This window comes from Saimiri boliviensis, chromosome 15, assembly GCF_048565385.1.
Source record: "Saimiri boliviensis isolate mSaiBol1 chromosome 15, mSaiBol1.pri, whole genome shotgun sequence".
NCBI lineage: Eukaryota > Metazoa > Chordata > Mammalia > Primates > Cebidae > Saimiri > Saimiri boliviensis.
Genome location: NC_133463.1, coordinates 79,638,287 through 79,656,105, shown reverse-complemented (window position 1 = coordinate 79,656,105; position 17,819 = coordinate 79,638,287). Strand labels below are relative to the sequence as shown.

The 17,819-nt window shown below is 36.2% G+C and overlaps 1 pseudogene; it reads left to right on the top strand.

Moving 5' to 3' along the window:
• Positions 1-16,246, top strand: part of LOC101034239 (large ribosomal subunit protein mL64 pseudogene) — a 60,655-nt pseudogene extending 44,409 nt beyond the window's left edge.
• Positions 16,247-17,819: the final 1,573 nt, after the last annotated feature.

Sequence of the window (17,819 nt, the reverse complement as noted above, 5' to 3'; positions counted from 1 at the left end):
AGACCAAGTAACAGATGCACATTCAACAGTTTCCAAGCAAGGAAAGATGATGACCTCAGTAGAAGTGGGTGATACCAAGGCTTGCCTCCATGCCCTTGGTCAGGTCCCTGGGCAGTAAACCTCACCACAGGGAGGTAGAGCAGAGGAGAAGAACAGAAATATTCAGAGCATTAGGTATTTCTTGGAATCTTTCAAAGTACTTGAGATAATAGGAGAGACAGTAAACTGACTATAGAGTATAAAAGGCCAGAAATGAGTAAAGACTTTTTGTCGCCTTTCCATTTTTCAAGTTTTATTCACGTTGTATACTTTGGAGCAAGGGATACTGTATGATGTAGTGTAAGTGGAGTAATGTGCTATATATGTCTATGTCAGACATCATGCAGCATTGTTAAAACATTTACTTTTCCATTATATGTGTGGATTATATTCAGCACAACAAATCTGGAAAAACCCATGAATAAAAAGTACAGAAGAAGAAAAAAATGTCTAATACATTAGCCCAAATATAATCATGGTTAATATTTTCATTAATTTTCCCACACTCATCAGAGAATACAAATTTTCATTACTGGAATCATAGTCCCTCCATGGCCACTAAGACAAGGCAAGCCAGTAGAGAAAAATGAAAGTCAAATTCAAGTCATGCCCAGGTCAGGAACAGAAATTCATCCAGGTCAGGAAGAAGCAAGGTGTCATGGATGGGCTGGTAACAGGTTCAGAAAGAGATTCAAGGTAGGCAGAGTCTGTCAAGCAGATACCAGGATAAAGGCTCAGAGAAAGGCTCTAGAGGAGACAGGCTAGGACCCCCGGAGGGACCTGTGGAGGACAGATTCATAGACTTAGGCTGCTGAAGTGTTGGATTCTCCTAGTCTAAAAATATTGGCTTAAACTTCACGTCACTGTAAAGTCACCTTCTTTACAGGGCCCTTAATCCCTACTCTCATTAATCCTTTATGCATTCATGTAGTACTTTGTGAGCACTACTGTGTGCCAAGTACTGGCATAGGTTTTATGATACAATGATAAAGACAGGCAAAATCCTTACCCTGTGAAGCTCACATTCTAAAGATTGACACAAAAAATAAACTGAGAGATAGATAACACAAATACTGTCATGTGCTGTATAACGACTGATCAATGATGGACCCAGACGATTACACTACATACTATGGTGGTCCCATAAGATTATAAAGAAACTGAAAGATTCCTATCATTTGATGACATCATAGCCATCTTAACCTCATAACACAATGCATTATTCACATATTTTTGATAACGCTTGTGTAAACAAGCCTACTCTACTGCCGGTCTTATGAAAGTATAGCACATACAATTATATACAAACATAATACTTGATAATGGCAATAAATGACTACATTACTGGTTTCTTGTATTCATTATACGTTTTATCTTTATCTTAGAATGTACTCCTTCTACTTATTTTTAAATAGTGAACTGTAAGTCAAGCTCAGGCAAGTCCTTCAAGAAGTATTCCAGAAGAAGGCATTGTGGTCATAGCATGACAGATCCATGCAAGCTATTGTCCCCGCAGATCTTCCAGTGGAACAAGATGTGGAGGTGAAGACAGTGACATGGATAATCCTGACCCTGTGTAGCTCTAGGGTAACGTGTGTGTTTGTGTCTTAGTTTTCAACATAAAAGTTTAAAAAATAAAAAGCTTTTAAAATAGTAAAATGCTTATAGAATAAAAATATAAAGAAATAAATATTTTTGTACAGTTGTACAATGTGTCTGTGGTTTAAGCTAAATATTATTACAAAAGAGTCAAAAAGTTAAAAATAATCAATTCAAAAAAAATTTTTTAAATTATACTTTAAGTTCTGGGTACATGTGCAGATCATGCAGGATTGTTACCTAGGTATACACATGCCATAAACTAAGATTAGTAAGCTAAGAAATTTTTAATAAATGTAATGCAATTTAAATGTACTGTGTTTGTAAAGTCTACAGTAGCACACGGTCATGTCCTAGGCCTTCACATTCACTCACCACTCACTCACTGACTCACTCAGAGCATCAGTCCTGAAAGCTCCATTCATGGTAAATTCCCTATACACATGTGCCATTAATTTCTTATACTGTATTTTTACTGTACCTTTTCTACAATTAGTTACACAAATACTTACCATTGCATTATAATTGCTCAATGGTACTGATATCGTAACATGATGTATGTGTTTGTAGTCTCAGAGCAGTAAGCTATGCTATGTATCCTAGGTGTCTAGTAGACTGTAGTACCTAGGTTTGTGTAAATACACTTTATGATGTTCACACAATGACAAGATCACCTACGTATTTCTCAGAACATATCCATTACATGATGCATGACTGTATATTTGTATTAGTTCAGTCTGTTCTTTGCCTACTTGAGGTGGTCACCTGAGAACAGGTTTCCTTTCAGTAATATAAGTTTTATTGTTCTCTGATTATATGAACAACATATGTTATTTGTAAAACTGAGAATAAAGAAAATTATAAATTAATTTTATAGAATTTCTTTATACAACTATTTTAATTATTTGATTATAATATTAATGTGTAACTTTTCTATGTAAATGAAATACAGGAGCCGCCTGCCAGAACTGAAATAAAATGACCAATAAGACTGTTAATTTTACTAGAAAACATGTTATATTTACTAGAAATTCAAGAAGAGTGACACATATATGCTAAAAACGTTGGGTGATTGCTATACCATAATCTAAAAACTGGATCAAAGGAAATATCAATATGCCCATAATTTGCCACAAGTGAAGAAAAAAGGTGCTGGAAATTACAAACAGGAATCTTTGAAATCTCTGAGAGAAGGTCACCATGCACCCACTCACAGAAAATACAGCGTCCTCTTGGAGGCATGACGCAAGACAAAGAGACGTCAGGAACACAAGGATAGCTATCACAATTCAAAAGATTCAAAAAGGGGTAAGTAAGAGAAAAAAAGATAAACCTTTTACATTCTGAAATTAATTTTCTTATCAAGATTCAAGTCTGGGTGGGGCGGCTGATGCTTGTAATCCCAGCACTTTGGGAGTCTGAGTCGAATAGATCACCTGAGGTCAGGAGTTCCAGACCAGCCGTGCCAACATAGCAAAACTCTGTCTCTACTAAGAATACAAAAATAATTAGTCGGGCATGGTGGCGCATGCCTGTAGTCCCAGCTACTCAGGAGGCTGAGGCAGGAGAATCACTTGAACCTGAGAGACAGAGGTTGCAGTGAGCTGAGATCATGCCTTTGCACTCCAGCCTGGACGACAAAGAGAGATTCCATTTCAAAAAAAAAAAAAAAGGAGGAGAATCTTTAAAACTAAATGGTTCTGGTCATGAAAAGAAAATTATTTCATATCAGTTAAAGCTAAAGAGACACAAAATGCTAATTGGCCATATTAAGAAAACCAACAGAAATCATAACATTAGTTTGGACTAAAGGAGAGAACAGGTTGGTGAATGTCCCCGAATTTGAAGTCATAAGTGAAGCCAAAAAAATTATAATAGGGCATAAATGACATGAAAGACTAAAGTAAATAACTACAATAATATTATAATGGTAAAAACCTTTCTTAAGCTAAAGAAAAAATCCGTAGCTTGCATATGAAAAATATCCTCCAGGCAATATTAATGAAATGACATTAATCCTTTAACAGAAGTTGTGATTCTTTTTACTTTCCAAGTATAAAGAAAAAAAGTCCTATAACTATTTAGGAAGGAAAAAGAACCAATAAAACAGTTTCTCTACAAAAATGCTTACTTTAACCTGGACTGAGATGTCACCTTTGCCACAATTATACTTGTAAGTTTTAAGTAGAATACTGTCTTCAAACTTACTTTTTCTTTATATTTTAGACAAAATGCTCATTTATTATTATATTTAATTGACAGACCATAATTACATACATTTATGGGGTACACTGTGATATCTTAACATGTCTATATAATGTGGAATGATTAAATCCAGCTAATTAATATAACTATGATTTTGAGACTAAAGAACAGAAACACAATTTGCCTAAGGGTTTTGAATTATGCCCCTCTCATTTACTTAGCATTTTTTGTGGTGAGACATTTGAAAGGTACCCTTTCAGTTATTTTGAGATATACAACACATTATTGTTTACAATAGTCACCCTGCTATGCAAGAAATCTCAAAACATCTTCCTTCTAACACTTTATACCCTCTCCTTCCCCTGTTTCCCAGCTTCAGATAACCATCATTATACCATCTACTATTATGAATTTTACTTTTATAGATTCTACATATGAGATCACATGGTATTTGTCTGTGCATAGCTTACTTCATTTAGCATAATGTCCTCCAGTTGTATTCATGTTGTCACAAGTGGCAGGACTTCTTTCTTTTTTATGGCTGAACAGTATTCAATTTTGTATAATACCACATCATCAGTCCTACTTTAATTATTAGTTATTTCCAATCACTCAGCTCAGCTCTCAGTAAGTTGTGCATCTTGGAAAACTCGGTGTCTCAAGTAATGCAAAAAGTAGGACCCCAAATGAAATAGTGCACGTTTTCTCCTCAATGAGTTCATGGAAGATTGGGAGTTGTAGAATTAAAGATAAACAAGTAAAAAGTAATTAGGACCCCAAATGAAATAGTGCACATTTTCTCTGCAATGAGTTCATGGAAGATTGGGGGTTGTAGAAACACAGATAAAGATAAAACCACATGTGGAGTGAGAGGATGAAGATACACACAGACTGTAATGGAAGGCAGAATAGCAGTACCTAATCACACGGGGCGGGGAGTAGAAGAGATCAAAGAATATTTTCTGAAACAAATGATGCCTGAGCTTCAGTTTAAAGTATAGCATGTGTAAAAGTTAATCAAACTCAGGCAAGGAGCCGGGGAGGGCAGCCCACACAGAGGAACAAGCATGTATGTCACTAAATTTTGAGACTGTAGACCACAAGCACAATTTGACTGAGGGTTCTGAATTATGCCCAGATTCACTAAACCTGTTAAGTTTAGTCTAAAGTTGCCTCCTTATATAGTTTAAGTTTAGCCTAACTGTTTCTTCATACGTGATGAACTGGAACCTAACTGAATATGTGTAAACAGACTGTAACCTACTCTGGTGCCAATCACTGAGTTTTGGCCAAAGATTGCCAATGGTTTACATTGTGTTCAAATAAGGCAAATGTCAAATTGTAAACAATCTGGTTGTTTCTGTACCTCACTTATGTTTTCTGTACATCATTGTCTTTTCTGTCCAAAAATCTTCTTCAAACAAGCAGCAATGCTCGTCTCTCTGAATCTATTCTGGCTTGGGAGGCTGCCCAATTCATGAATTGTTCTTTGGCTTATTAAACTCTGTTACATTTAATTTGCCTAAAGCTTTTCTTTTAATGTATCTTTAAGCCTCATTTTCCTTATTTATAAAACAAAAACACTCGATATTTTTGTGCAAATAAATTTATGTAATATGCTAAAACTAGTGCCTGGCACTTAGTATTAGTTACATTGTAATGATGATGATGGTGATTCTCTTCATCATATTCCTCATCCTCTTCTCATGATTGCCCAGTCCAGTAGATGTAGAAAGTTATATTTGAATTTTCATTGTGCCATTTCCTATTTAAACTTTCACAGGTTTATATATTTATCTGTGCCACAGTTTCCACTTTATTAAGGTAATCGTGACTATCTCATGAAGTTTCTAAAGACATGAGATAAAATAACATATGTAAAACACCTGGCAAATAGAAAGGTTTTAGAAAGGCACATTGCCTTTTACAAACCCAATGTGCTACTGTAAGTTGCAAGATGTAAGAACAAAGAAATTCACAAGTTTTGTTTTGAATCTTATATTTGAGAAACTGCAAGATAAACCTGGAAACCTATCCAATAACTTAAAGTGGTTCATCTCTTCAAACTGATTTCTCTCTACATCTCTTCCTGTTCTCCTTTTATTCTAAGAGCTACCCAAAAAGAAATTCAAGATCCTCTGGCTTTCAGAGAAAGATCTTCTGAGTGTTCAGGATGATGTGTTTTTGTTTCTGTTTCACTTGTTCTATAGTAGGTTTCATGCTTATTTTCCATTTTATTCACTTGCAAATGTGATGAGATTTATCTACTCTGTGTCCTTATACTGTATCTACTAAGTGCTCACCAACCTTAGTTTCTAGACACTATTAATTTGGGTGATGGTTAGCTACCATTCTCAAAGAATAAATTGAGATTTACTGCTTCAAAGTCATCCATAGATCTGATCAACAACAGTTTTTCCTATGCCTATACCAGTGATAACCATAGCCTGAAATAATCCCCTTACTCTCTGAGACCACAGGATTGGATGAAGTACCTCACCTCTGGGGCCCAACAGGTCTCTCTACCTTTACCACATGTAACAAGCTATTTTGTGATTGTATGATTTGTTAACAGTATGCTGCATTAGACTCCAGACTCAATCATGGCAGAATAAAGGGCTGTTTTGATCATTTTTATGGTACCCAGAACATAGTACAATACCTAGTAAACAATGGGTTTTGATAAATATTTATGTAAGAACTGATTAAACAAAATAATTCCTGGTTGAATTTTTATCTTTAGAAGAGGGAAATTTCTTATTGATGCATATATGTTTGTAAATTCACCATAAACACACATATTTAAGGCACTTATGGCTAGATTTCATAATTTTTTTAATAGCCATATTCAGACTCTCCATGAAATTTGTAATTCCTTGGGTTTTCTTCCAGTTATTCTACAATAGTAAACTTCACTGCCTGATTTTTCTTTTGTTTTTAGTGATAGTTGCTAGCTACTAAGTTAGAGTTATAAATTTTTTGTTTTCATAATTTTTGTTATTGATATTTATATTAAAATGTTTCTTTAAAAGGTTTAACATCTTTTAAGACATATCCTTATAATAACATGTTAATTTTCCAGAGAAATCATTTAGGATATTTTTTAATACAGATCGTATTTATAAAATCAATTTTTCTGGTACTATGAGGATAAAATCTCAAATACTTAAAAGTAACATGGTTATGGCATATTTTTTTTCTTCTATAGATGTCATTTTGTCCTTTCATGATAATTACCTTTCTCTTGCATTTCAATAGAGTTGCTCAAAGTTGTCCTCGCTAATTCTGGTCCCTTATCAAGTTGCCACTTTACTGGATTTTCCTCTACTACATCCATTAGGAATTTTAGTTCTGCTATTAAATTTTCTTATTTTTTATAGTCCTTCCTCTTTCTCCTAACCATCTTGTCTTCCAAGCCTTCTGTCTTTACATTTCAATTCGTTCTTGCTTAACACTCTCTGATTTATTTTATAGTGATCCTGATTTTTTGGGTTCTACTAAAACATTTGGTTTTCTAACATTTACTTCTGATTCCTATAAAAATAATATCTATAGGTATGAAAATCTCCTACGTGTTCAGAATGATCTTTTTGCTTTGTTTGCTTTGTTTTTCACTTGTTCTGCAGTAGGCTTCATACTTATTTTCCAATTTATTCACTTTCATATATGATGAGAAATCTGGGGCCCTATAGTATATCTGTACACTCAGTGTTTACCAGCCTTGGTTTCCAGGCAATGTTTATTTGGGTGATGGTTAAATACTATTCTCAAAGAAGAAACTGAGATTTACAGCTCCAAAGTAATCTGTAGGTCTGCTCAACAACAGGAGCTTTTTCTATGCCCATTTCCCGATTTATTGTTCTCTGAATCAATGGACTACAGTGGGGAAAAAAGTCACAAAACATCTGCTAACAAGTCTCTTTTTTTTAATCCCAAATGAAGTGCTCCACCTTCAAAATACAGTATATTACTGCCAATTATATTTTTAAATATACCGCAGTTGTTTTATAGAAGAAGACATGGTTGCAATATTGATTCCTATAAACCTATCTCCTAGGCTCTCTTCTAGGCATTAAAAACATGATGATGAACACACAGATCCTTGTCCTTCTGAAGGTCACACTCTACTGAAGAATTGACCAAAATAATGACAGTTTGGTAAGAGAAATCAATTAAACAGATCTATTGAACAGCATGTTGATTATAATTAATGAAGATATATTGTATTCTTGAAAAATGCAAAGAGAGTAGATGTTTAAATGTTCTCAGCACAAAAATGGCTGTATGAAGAAATGCATATGTTAATTAGCTAGATTTAACCATCCCACAAAGTATTTGTACTTCAAAACATCATGTTGTACATGGTAAATACATACAATTTTATCTGCCACTTTAGAAAAAATTAGATATTATTTTCTATATATATGAAGGAGAACTAACTATGGATAAAGAACATGGTGACTACTTTCAATAGAGCAGCTTAGCAAAAGAGAGATATCAGCTCCATTTTCTTTTAGTTCAGGCCTTGTATTTCAAATCTATAGACCAAAAATTGGGGAGGATTTGCTACTATATTTTCAGAAAAGTGAATTTGGTAGGTTTTCACTGGCTATATAAAAATTTGTTGAAAATTATTTTTTTCCATTTTTCAAATTTATGGTAATTTGTTAAAATTATCATGATTTATTTTATAGTGATCCTAATTTTTTGGGTTCTACTAAAACATTTAGTTTTCTTGAAAATTATTTTTTTCTATTTTTCAAATTTATGGTAATTTGTTAAAATTACCATGATTTATTTTATAGTGATCCTAATTTTTGGGGTTCTACTAAAACATTTAGTTTTCTAACATTTACTAAGGAAGAATAAAAAGCTCAAGCCTTGATTCTTACCTTAATGATCAGAGAAAATCACAACCTTCCCCAGAATTTTCCTTTATAAAGTGGGAAAAAAATGACTGTCTTTTATTCCTCATAATAGAAAAGGGCAAAGGAGATAAGGTGTGAAAGTAACATAAATTCAACATGTATAATGGCACAGTGTACTATTTAGGGTGACTCTAATAGTGTCAGAGATAAACTATGGAAGTTATTTTAATAGCTTATCAAATTATAATATATATTTTCCTTAGGAAATAATCCAATGGGCAGGCATTGCAGTGATCCAGGGTCCCAGCCTGCTTCCTCTTCAGCCCCAATCCCCACCTGCAAAGGTCTCATAATTCTTCACTTCCTGCCACAAATAAGAAAAGGGAATGGAAGAATCTCCCAGGGGAGGTTTATAAGGGTCAGGCTTAGAAATCATGGTATCATATTCCCATCCAATTGGCTAGAACTGAGTCACATGGTCATACCTAACTAGAGCCTGACAAATATTCTTTCCTTTCATTGTTTACATAGAATGAGAAAAAAAGAAACTTGGATGAACACAGTAATCTCTGCCATGCCATAATATTTCTATAATTTTACTGGGTAAAGGGGGTAGAAATACAATAAATCTCTATTTAAAAAAAAAGTCCGAGTCATTTGGATGAAAAACATAAAAACTACCAATTAGAATTTAAGTTTAAATAAAATAAATGCTAAATTTTCGGTTCAAAATGCTCAGGACTTGTAGTACAGCAGAATTTATTATGAGCTTACCAAGTGGCAAAGCCTTTTCTATGCATGTATTTATTTCTATACTATCCTTATTTATAGAAGAAAAATGTTCAGGTGCAATTAAATTGGACTAGTCACCAAAGTCCAAGTGACTATATATAATGGTAGATCTACACTCAAGCCAAAGATGAAGGCAGAATTGATTTTGCCCAAGGTTTGAAGGTAGAATGTATGTCAAAATAAACATTTTAAATAGGTCCTGTCTGGGCGTGATTTTTCACGCCTAAAATTCCAATGCTTTGGGAGGCCAAGGTAGTCAAATTACTTGATGCCAGGAGTTCCAGACTAGCTTGAGCAATGAATGTAGTGAGAACACCTCAACAACAACAAAAAAATTTAAAATTAGCCAAGTGTGATGGCACATGCCTGTAATTTTGGCAACTCAAGAGGCTGAGGCAGGAGGGTGGCTCAAACCCAGGAGTTGAGGTTGTAGTGAGCTATTATTGTGCCACTGCACTCCAGCCTGGGCAAAAGAGTAAGACTCTGTATCTAAAAATAAAGTAAAACAAAATAAAATGAGTCTTAAAGGAGAAATGCAATGCGCTTCTTAAAAAGATGACAGAGTGAAAAAAATGTTAAAGTAAATAAGAACATGTTACTTTCCTGCTTGAAGACTGCTAATGGCTTCTATAACACTTAGAATAAAATCTAAACCTGTTTTGACTTCCAAAGCCCTGTGTGATCTGGTCTGTGACAATCTCTGTGACCTCATCTTGTACCACTTCCCTCTCTGTTATCTCCATGCCAGCCCCTGGTCTATTGTCTTTTCCTCGGTTGTGCTGAAATTATCCCGCTGTGGGGCCTTTGAAATGGCTCCTTCCTCTGCTTGAAATGCTCTTGCTCTTGCCCTTCATGTATCTCAGAGAGGCTTCACCTGACACACCATTTTTCTCTATTATCTTACTCTATTGTAATTCTCTTTCCAACATTTATTGTTAATTGATATTTATCTCTGTCTTCTTCCTCCTCTTCCTCCTCCTCCTGATTTCTTCCTTCCTTCCTTCTTTTCTTTTCTTTCTCTTTCTTTCGTTTCTTTCTCTCTCTTTCTTTCTTTCCTTCCTACCTTCCTTCCTTCTTTCTTTCTTCCTTCCTCCCTCCCTCCTTCCCTGCCTCCCTCCCTCCCTTCCTTGCTTCCTTCCTTCTTCCTTTACTCTCCCCTATTAGAATGCAAACCTCTTGACATCATGAACATTTTCGATGTCGTTCACCACCAGAACCACCAAGTATAGGTTCATAAATTACTTATTGCATAAATGAGGCCTATTTTGACAGTCTGGAGAAGTAGAAAGGGTAAAGAAATCAGAAACTCCACATAGCTTCAAGAGTGAAGGCAAATCATCTAGCATGTAAAACGTATATTTTCATACCTAGCATTTTTCTCTTAAATCTGGATACATCATAGTCTCTCACTTGACAAGACCAAGATGTCTGTTGGCAGAATATTGTATGCAGCTCTGGCACTCGTTCTTTCAGAAAGACTTAATGATATTTTAGATGTTCCCCAAAAGGGCAGGGGCCAGCAGAGGTTGCTGTACAATTCCAGACTAAAAACATAAGAATTGTTTTGCCCTGCAACATTAGGTTTAGAAAATACAGAAACAAAATCTGAAGGGATTTAAAGAGAGTAAACATTTTTTTTACTCAGCAAAACACAGACTCCTATTTTCAGGCCTTTTTTTCAAGGTTGAAAGAAGGCTTATTTAGGGCAAATAAAATATAATTGCCCTTTATTGTCATGTCATTTTATGTTTACAAAATTTTTATTTTTATTTTTAAATATCCACACAGCATCTGTATGGTGAGTAACATTATTCTTATTCTTTAAATTGAAGACATCAAAACTTCGAAAAGTGGTTCACCTAAATTCCTTGAGAGAAAGAACCATGTCTGATCCATCCTTTTAGTGTCATTAGTAATGTTTTTTCAAAAAACATAGAAAATCAGTAAATGTCTATAAAATTGAATTAGATAAAGTCTGAATAAAGTCAGGAACAGGAGTCCTAAAAATGCCTGTGCCATTGGTGTTCATTCTTTATCATTAAAGGTGAACATAGATCATTTATTTTATTGTTCCAAAGTCCAAAATTCCCTCAACCCTGACTAATAATAAGCAGAATGAACTCAAAAGTTTAAATTGCAACCAAAAGATGTTAACATCTGTAAATTGAGCCTGGTGAAAATTAGTTTCAAAAGCAAAGGTAATCATGAGATTCCTGTTTCCATTTCTTGATGAAATTATGGAACAGTATAAGATTCTTTTTCAAATCATTCCTTTAAAATCTAAGGAGGGGAGAGGGTCATAACAAACCAAAAAACTCTGCATTTCAGTTGGTCAAGACTGAGTTAAATTCACTTCACCTTGTCTTTCTCCCTAAGTGCAACTGCAAACCCTGGACAGCATGCCTACAGCATCTATCTGAGGAGTATAAAAAGTAGTTGGTAGCAGACAGATTGAGAAAGAAAACCAGAAATCAGAATAACACTAAACTGGTAATGATGTTCTTTTCCACCATTACCTGCCACTCCCGCAAGCCAAAAACTCGTACGTTTACACCAAATGTGGGCAAAAAAGAATACTAATTTGCTAGTGCTGCCATGATAAAATACCACATAGTATCCAAACAACATAATGGTAGGCTTAAACAACATAAACGTATTAATTATCTCATAGTTCTGGAAGCTAGAAGTTTAGAATCAAGATGTCAGCAAAGTTGATTACTTCTAGGACCATGATTGAGGGATTTGTTTCAGGCCACTCTTCCTAGCATACAGATGGCTCTCTTGTCCCTGCATCTTTTCACATCGTGTTCTCTGTACATGTGTCTGTGTCCAAGCTTCCCTTTTTATAAGGATATTAGTCATATTTGATTAGGAGGCCATCCTACTTCAGTATGACCTCATCTTAACTGGTTACAAATGCAATGATCCTGCATCTAAATGGAGTCACAGTCTGAGATACTAAGGGTTAGGACTCCAACATATAAATCTTAGGAGCATACAATTCAACCCATAACAAAGTAGAAGAAAACATCTCTTGTTGGTCCGTGCAGCAGGAAATGGATTAGAGATGATAGTATAAACTTTCTGGGGATTTTGTTTTCTTTTGTTTATTTTTTCTCCTACATGGTCCTCAGACAATCCGGTGTTAGTAGTGGTAAAAATGACAGCGGCGGTGGGGCAGACACCTAAAGCTCCAAGAGAGGAAATATACTACTGACCAGAAGAACAATGATATCAAGAGAATAGAAGAAATACCTTTTTGCTGCTTTTTATCATTTTTTATCCCTTCGTTGCTTGGTCCCTGATACAGACTCAGTTGCAGAAAGTCCATGGCAGAGCTGGGCACCTAAAACCCCAGTTTCCTAGACAGAAAACCGAGGCTGAAGTAGGAATGAAATGAGATATGGAGGCTGGGAGACAGAACGTGCCAGGATGATCACAATTAGGAAATAAAATGGTCCCATAAAGTTATATATAAACTTTTGGGCTTGCCTTCAAGTTGTGTATTCATGGCATTTGGCCCTAAATTGCATACAAAACGCTCTTAGAACTGAACTACAAGGTAAATCCCCATCTAGGTATTAGATTTGTCACTGGATGGTACGCAAAAGGGACTGACCTAAATAGCATTTCAAAGGCTTTGAAAATCAAACCTACATTGGACCCATATCCTAGAGAGAAGGCAGATAGGAACTTGTAGCTTGATACTGAGTCAACTGCTTGCTAAAACAAGCTAACAAAAAAAAAAAAACAAAAACAAATTCTGGGTGAGATTTGTAGGACTCAAACTCTTACAGCATAATATTCAAAATGTCCAAGATATAATCTAAAACTATTAAACATGAAAAAACAGGAAACATCAATATCTTTCAAGAACAAAGATAATTAACATATGCTGACCCCAAGATAATATAGGTGTTAGAATTATTAGATAAAGGTTTTAAAGCAGTTATTTTAAACATGCTCTGCGAAGTAAGTGTAAATACTCTTGAAATGAAAAAAAGAATATCTCTTCAGATAAATAGAAGTTGTAACAAAAAAGAAAAACAAATGAACATTTTAGAACTGAAAAATACATTAAGCAAAATAAAAACAGTCACGGGATAAGCCCAAGAGTAGACTGGAAATGATAAAGAAAAAAGCCAATGAACTTTATAAAATATTGATAGAAATTATCCAGCTTTAACAATAGAGGGAAATAAAGATTGAAGAAGAAATAAATAGAGCCTTAGGATGGATGAGTCAATACCAGAATGGCTAACAGTTGTGTCATCAGCATTCTAAAGGAAAGCAGAGAGAGTGGTGAAAAAAAAAAATTGAAAATATGATGGCTAATATTTTCCCATTTTGGCTGAAGGGTTAAATAATGATCATAACATCTCATCATTATTATTATCATTGAAAGCATTGATTGAGCACTCAGTCTGTGTCAGGATCTGTTCTAAATTCGTTACACACCCTCTAATCTTCAAGGAAAAACACATATAAATCTTTGCCCAAGGTCACAGAGGTATTAAGGGGTGGAGACAGAAAACAAATCCAGAAATTCTGTAGAGAACAAGCTCTTAAACTCTCAAGTTCTTAGACAATCTGGTACTTCTAGTATTAATCTTTCCTCTGCCCTTAGATTCATAATAACAGCTACTTTGTTCTACTATGATTTTTTTAAGTATGTATAGTTCTTGGTGGAGTAGCTAAAATATGGAGACTTAAATGTATTTGAGAAAGAAAATAATAAACAACTGCAATACTGGGTGATAGTGATCAGGGTGAACCTTAATTATCTAATAAGACTGTAAATTTCTCAGTGAAAGAGGCTCCACTGATGCAGCTCTGTTGCACGGCATCTAGCATGTTCTGACTCATTTAGTTGCATAATTTCAAAAATTTGAAGCTTGATGAAAGAGAAATAAAACTATACAATTTATATGAAAAATAGTGTCATGGTATGAAGATATGCCTCTGGCATTAGTTTCTTAATATTAAAAGGGTCATTTAACTTCCTGGAGCCTCAGTATCTTTTATTAAAGAAGAGTTCTAATCCCAACTAAGGTATATGATGAAGATTAATGAGTTAGTGTGTGTGAAAATGCTTTGCAGAACATTACACAAAGCCATTTTATTGGCTTTAACTCATTGCAAGGCAGACAGAAATAAGTGAAATGCACTTGATAAAGAGTGTGGCAGCCTAGAAGATGGAGAGACTAATTCCAGGTGGGAGCATTGAAAAGGTTTTGTAGATAAAGACTACACAAGCTGGGGAGGAGTTCTTTAATACAATACAGGTCAAAGCCAGAGTTGGAGAACTGGTAAACCCCCACCTCCCAAACTGACTTCTGACCTCGTCTCCCTGGGGCTTAGTAGAGATATAATCTCAGGAATATGTTCAAAATCATCACAACTATTTAGACCATTGTGTAATCCAAAAGGAGACATAATGGCAAATGGATGAAAAGCAGGAGGCAAAAGAGAGTGGTTTTAAGATGAGCAAGGTTTTTATAAAACATATCTTTATATTTTATTTTTATTAATTTTGGGGGCTTGTCTTTTCTGAGTTAAGCCAAATTAGTGATTTTCTAGTCCAACTATTGGGAAAACCCACATTTGTGTCTACTAATCTATACTTTAGTACAAATTTAATGGCAGTGTTTTTCAAACTTCAGAGTGAATGAGGATACTTTGAGGAGCTTATTTTAAAAATAAATATAAAAAACAAATTCTCAGACTGCATTCCCAGTGCTACTGATGCAGTCTGTCTGGATGGAGTTGGACCAGGGTTCTTTAAGACTGAGCCAGCTGCTCCAGATGTAGATAGTTCATTTTTCTCACCCTGGGCAAGACCAATGTATGCCAAAGCTGAGAACATACTTATTGGCATTCGAAGCAACTTCAAGGCTGCTTGGACTCCTTTTCTTTTTGAACACCAGCTTGAGGATATGGACAGAGAAGGAGATTTGAAATCCATATTGGACTTTTCCAGATTGCTTTATTTTATTCTCTGCATCCTCTCCTGCTCAAAAGCAAAGAAACAAGAAAAGGAAAGGAAAAAAAAAAAAAAGCCCACAGCCTACCGGGCGCCCCCGCCCCTGCGCCGCAGGCCAGGACCCCGGTGGCCAGACCCCGAGGGCCTCCTGACCCCGCGATGGCAGCTGAGTCCGCGCTACGCAGCTAAGCAGTTCGCGCCTTACGGCGCTGCCTCCGGGGTGGACCCGGGTTCGCTATGGCCGTCGACCGAGCAGCTGCAGGAGCTGGAGGCCAATGAGCGCGAATGGTACCCAAGTTTGACGACCATGCAGGAGTCGCTGCCGGTGAAGCAGCTGGCCGAAGAGCAGAAGCTGTCAGGAGAGGGAGCAGCACACTGCAGAGTGCATGGCCAAGATGCCAAGGATGATTGAGAAACGGCGGCAGCAGAAGCGGGAGCGCAGGGAGAAGGCAGAGGCTGACAAGGAGAGGAGGACCCGACTGCAGGCTGAGGCCCAGGAGCGCCTGGGCTACCAGGTGGACCCAAGGAGCGCCCGCTTCCAGGAGCTGCTCCAGGACCTAGAGAAGAAGGAGCGCAAGCGTCTCAAGGAGGAAAAACAAAGACAGAAGAAGGAGGCGCGAGCTGCTGCAATGGCTGAGACGGCAGCCCAGGACCCAGCCACCTCTGGGGCACCCAGCTCCTGAGCCTTTGTCCTTTCCCAATAAAAGCCTGCTCCCTGGCAGTCCCCCTGAAAAAAAAAAAAAAAAAAAAAAAAAAAAAACCTTTTACTTCAAACTTACTTTCTTGGTAGGACCTGGTCACTGTACCACCCAGTCCAGGAAACAATGCAACCACATTCTTTTCAAAGTAATGGAGGACATAGTTTTGTTTTAATCCTGAGACAAATGCAGTATGTAATACTCTCTTTATTGACCATAAAAAGGGAGGAAGAAACAACACCAAACAAATAAAACAAAAATTACCTCCTTTTCAAATTTTGTTGGTGAAAAATGTTTCAAAGCACCCATATACTCAGGGAAATACTAATTACCTTCTGCCTTCTTGGGGTAAGCACAGGGAAACTTGGATTGTAATAGTCTCATCAGAGTTGTATAAACTGCAACAAATGCAGTAAAATTTCCCTAAACATCTGGCCCTGTCTACTCTTTAAAAGGTTTGTAAAAATCCGATAAAGTTGAGATTGGATTGTTTGATATTATCAGGTCTTAGAGTGGTGACTGTGGTTCCATTATGAAATCACATCTGAATTTCTGGAAGTCACCTGTGAAAATCACTCCCAAAGAAGATTATGCCCGGAAATGTAAGATATGTTGAACTGAATCATTTATCTCAGGGAATAGCTTGTTCCTCAATCCTTAAAATCTCCTTAGATCCAGAAAGTGAATAAGGAAAACACCAATACTTAAGAACACTTACTATGGAGCCAAGAATGTGTTGGGAACTTTACAAATATTACACAGTTTGATTTAATTTACCCTATGAACAATCTCTATTCAATAATCTCTATTTTAAAAATGACGGAGCTGAGACTCAGAGAGGTTAAATAACTTGCTTAATGTCAAAGAGGTACCAAACAGTAAGGTAATAACTCAAGATTATCTGATTTATACTCAAGTGGCAACATTTAACTCAATCATCATCGTGCTAAGAAGCCTTTTATAACCCATCGTCTTCAGTGACAGTCCTTTTTTCTCATTTTAGTTTGCACCAAGCTGGCAAAGGCCACAGTGTGAATGATTTGTTCACACTAGTAGATTATGAGTTAGAAAGCAAAACCACATCTAATAATATGACGTTGCCATCAGACATCACAAAATATATGTTCCGACTCCGACATTGACTACCTGTACTTACTGTAAGTTTTGTTTTTTCTTTTACATTTTTGAGCTGCAGTTCTCTCTTCTGTAAAATGGGAATAAAAATCCTGCCTTCAAAGTCACTATGTAGTTTCAATGAGAATACCTGTAATGGATCCAGAGCATACTTGCTGCATAGCACACACTCCGCAAATAGTTCCCTACCCACTTTCCCCGCTGGCACAGTGCAGGGTATATTGTGAGTATTCGGTAGGAGTTGGTGACTGACTGATACACAGATGATGTGGGACTCAGTAAACAGCACTCCTCTTTCCCACCCAAGTTCTAAACCAAAGTGAAATATAAGCCTAAGAAACAAGAATCATGGAGACCAAAAAATGACCTTGATTATTGACAAGAAGCTGATATCAGACAACATATCTTTCTTGCCCAGCTTATATCTCTGGGCAAGTGGACTGTCAAGATTAGACAGATTTACCCACCTTTTCAGGGATGAAAGTGGAAAACCACAAGCTT